This window comes from Nanorana parkeri, unplaced genomic scaffold, assembly GCF_000935625.1.
Source record: "Nanorana parkeri isolate BGI_ZX_2015 unplaced genomic scaffold, ASM93562v1 scaffold134, whole genome shotgun sequence".
Lineage (NCBI taxonomy): Eukaryota > Metazoa > Chordata > Amphibia > Anura > Dicroglossidae > Nanorana > Nanorana parkeri.
In genome coordinates this window covers 1,825,942-1,830,427 of record NW_017306402.1, presented here as the reverse complement: position 1 = coordinate 1,830,427, position 4,486 = coordinate 1,825,942, and positions in this window count along the sequence as shown.

Sequence of the window (4,486 nt, the reverse complement as noted above, 5' to 3'; positions counted from 1 at the left end):
ATTTTTTAGCATATGTATCCTTATGCTACTGAAATGTTGGACACTTAGTGCAATGGTTTTGTATTAGGTTATCCTCATGTAATTCTGTCTCATGGATAGCAATCTCAATTGTGATTCGAAAAGGTGTTTTTTCTCACGGAATATTAATAATTATATTAAGTTTGTCAGTACGATGAACCGAGGTCTTTGTGTGGATACTAGTCTTCCCTTTCCTACTAAAGGAGTATAGGGGTGTTTACTTAGTCCGAACTATCTGATCTATTCCATAGATAGTGTTCAATTGAAAAAACAGTTTTACTCACATGTCTAGGCCACCGTCATTTCCGCGTACAGCTTTCCTCTTTGAATCCTTTTGTTTAGTAAGGTGATTTTGTTGGTAATGAACATAATCTAAAAATGTATCCTTGATGTAAGAATTCGTGATGTTAGAAACACAGGGAAATCCAGATAGTGTCCATTTAGCAAATGAGAAGTGCTATGAGTCAAGACGTTACATCGATGTGTCTCGTTTATCTGGGGTTAGTCAAAACATTGAGTGTGCGGCGTCTATGCGTTTCGCCCCTCCCCCAGAGGCTTTGTCAGGACGTTCCGATCTTTAAATGAACCCTTGGACTCCCTATACTTTATAGGAAGCCCGACCCCCTTTTTTGTTTTATGCACTAGATACAGCACATCAGGTTATACACAGAGGAATCAGGAGGTGAAAGGGTTAATGTACATGTCACATATATTGGGAGGATGGGATGAAGGGGTAGATGTGCCGGATAAGGGAGATGAAGGGTTAAAATACAGATCCAAAAATAGCCACCAGCACACCAAAGCATATTCTGTCAATTCTTCTTTATTGACAAAAAAAAAGGTATGTCGCAATGTGTAGCGATGTTTCAGAACCATTTTGGTCCCTTCTGCAGGCAAAAAGAGTGAAGAAGGGACCAAAATGGTTCAGAAGACCAGCTTTGTACAGTGTTGTTTATAAACAGCCGTGTATAAATAACAGTCCACCATGCCTATCAGAGGGGGTTCCTATGGGTGCCAAAGGTTGTATGCTTAATTGCTCCAGGCTTTAAGATTTGCCTCTAAGAATAACTTTGGCATTCATACTCTCCATATTTTGCTATTTCTTTTACAACTGCTCCACCACCACCTGCATAAATTTATTGTTTGAAGATTGACACACTAGAAGCCAGTACATTTGTTTGCTTTACCCCACACCCAATGGACAGATGGATTCTATGTATTTTATACTATGAAAATTACTCTAGCTTTGAAAACAGATTAAATGTGCTCCATTTTATTATTTATGATTGCCATACACAAAATTGATGGTCTTAAAACCATTACTATAACTTTAGCGTTCCTATTTTGCCTACTCTCGAATTAAAAAACACCCATGCATGGGTATAAATTGTAGCACACATCAAGCAACTCTGATACAGCATTAGAACAATCTGATCACATATCAAAAGATGTAAGTGCCACAGATGAGCACTGAATGTCAACTGGACACACTATACAGAAGTTGAGGTTGTTTAATACCATTGTTCAGAAAACCAGGCTGACATCTATAGCTGATATCAACTGTCAGGTCAGTGGCTTGGGCTATGTAGTAAAAGAGAAATGTCATGAGGTATACTGTATACAAGCTTCCCTAGTAGGCCTTTGTGGAGTTAAGTAGATACTACCTATGAGGTCATTTACCTGAATACTGTTCAGTTTTGATATCTATGTATTAGGTCAAAATAAACAGTAGGCTAGGCACTCAGTGTACAGCACAGGTAGATTATGCAGATGTGTAACTGACTGAAGGCTGCATACCTCTTGACCTGATAATTATGACATAAATATCGACATATCCAAATTACAGGTTGAGAATGGACCTGATTATTAACATTCATCAAAAACATTTAGTGACCTTGTCTTATACCTAAATGAACAGAAAGTCAAGCTAATTAGCAGGCAATAAGTACATTTATTTTCAGAAAAATAAGAGCTTCAGGCTCTAGGCTGCCTTGTTAAAGTACCTCTCAGTGAAGTATTATGCTGACCCTTAAAGAATAACATCAGCGCAGGCATTAAGCTAATTATCCTTAAAAGAGGAAATCATTTTTAGGAGTGTATGATGCTCATAGCCTGCAAGCACATGTCATTTAACTGGGTTGTAAATGAATAGCTATCCAAAAGATTATCTGAGTTTTCCTTGCAGTACATTATTGAAAATATAACTCCTATTGGAATACTTTGTGTCTGAAATATGTTTGATTTATTCTCCTCTACCATACACACCACATCCATACATTTAAAAGCCATAAAAATCTGCTTTTCCTTTTTCTGCAAACAATAAGACCTGACCCTTCAGGCCCGTTCACACTGCTAGCATGCTTAAATGCTCAATTTCAGTGTGTGGGCTGCTGTCAGTTTTGCCGGGCAGTAAGGGGAGGTGTGATATACTGCTGACTTTTTGCGGGTTTTTATGTAACCATATTGGAAGTGTACAAAGTGTACATACCATTCGGGTCTCCGAAACAGCAGCGCAGTGTGCTGCGGTGATCTTTGCGACCATTGAGTGCACTCCCAAAAAATGCATTCCTCTGCACCTCACATCACACTAGCATTGTGGTGTGAATGGGACAAATAGACAAAAACTGTTTTCTATGAGCCCTTGCGGCGACTGGCGTTAATCAATTGTGGAAAATTCAAGTCACCACCCTTAAAGAAAACACATAAACCCTAGTTTGCTAAAACATTATGGGGAAAACTTATTAAAACTGGAGCAGAGATAATCTGGAGCAGTTGCCTATAGTAACCAATCAGCTGCAGCTGCTCCAGTTTGTTCAGTTTAGTTTTAAAATGAAAGATGGACGCTAATTGGTTACCATGGACAACTGCTCCAGATTGTGTCTGCTTCAGTTTTGATAAATTCCCTTCTATGTATCATAATCAAGTGCCAATAATACTGCTCTCACCTTTTAAAAAAAATCCTTTTAAAACTTTTTATGCATGTGACAACACAACAAAAACATTTGGGAGTCAAGGACAGAGGAAGTGTCTGGACAAGAACCTTAAGGCCCCATTCACACTGAGCGACATGAAAATCGCGCGATTTTACATGTGCGATATTGCACGACTTGTCGCGCGACATCGCGCAACTTTTTCCTATTGGGCTGTATGCAATCAGGAGCAAAATCGCTCGAAATCCGCAGAAAAAAGGGTCATGTAGGAGCGACAAGCTACAGCGACGAGCTACAAGCGATATTGAGCGGCGAGATGTGAACAGCTCCATTGAAATGGATTGGAGAAGCTACATAGAGCAATATCGTGTGGAAATATGAGCGATATCGCTGCAAAAATCGCACAATAAATCGCTCAGTGTGAATGGGGCCTTATGGCCACATCACCAGGTATTGCTTTGAAAATTACTGTTAAAAGTACATTACCATGTTACACATTATTTGAGATTTAATGAAAAAACAAAGTGTGTTGGGCAATGTATATTTGGTTGATCTAGATTCATTATTGAAAAAAAGTATGAGAGTTTAATGCTACTTTGTGTATCCAACCTCCTTTTATGCCTTTGCATCTTCCTCAAGGTACTTGGTTTAAGTAGTGCATTCCCAATACTGCAGTCCCCATTGATGAGTTGGCAAACTGCAATTATGTCACCTCTTAAGCGTCTCTTCTCCTAATTCTCTCTCTTCTTCCTAATTTTTGCAGATGTTCTTGATAACTCAGGCTCTCCATCCCCCTTATTAATTTGGTTGCCCTTTTCTGAACTTTTCTAGCTCATGGATATCCCGCCTAAGGATTGGTGACCAGAGTTGAACTGCATACTCAAGATGGGGCCTAGACAGTGTTTTGTAAAGTGTCAAAATTATACTGTATTTCTATCCTGTGAATAAATCCATCTTTAATGCATGAACATATATTACTGGCTTTATTAGCTGCAGCTTGGCACCATAAGCTATTGCTCCATAGTCTATGAGGACCCCAAGATCCTTCTCCATCTCCATTTTCCCCAGTGAAACCCCTCCCAAGGTGTATTCAGCATGTATGTTATTAGCTCCCAAGTGCATGACCTTACATTTTTCTAGATTAAAGTTTATCTGCCCCTTAGCTGTCCACTCCCTTATTTTATTTAGGTCTTGCTGCAAGGATTCTATGTCCTGTTGCAATCTTTTTTGCCTGCATAACTTCTTATCATCAGCAAGCACTGACAGGGAGCTATGTATTCCCCTCTCAGTGTCATTTATGAACAGAATACACAGAACTGTCTCCAAGACCAAAGCCTGGGGCACTCCATGCACAACGTTCAACCATTTAGAGAATAAGCCATTTATCCCTACCCTCTGGTTGTGGTCCCTAAACCAGTTTTCTACCCATGTACATATAGGTTGTTCAATGCCCATTGACCTTAGTTTGTAAACTAACTGTTTGTGGGGTACTGTGTCAAACGTCTTTGCAAAGTCTAGAAACCCTAAATCAACTGGGA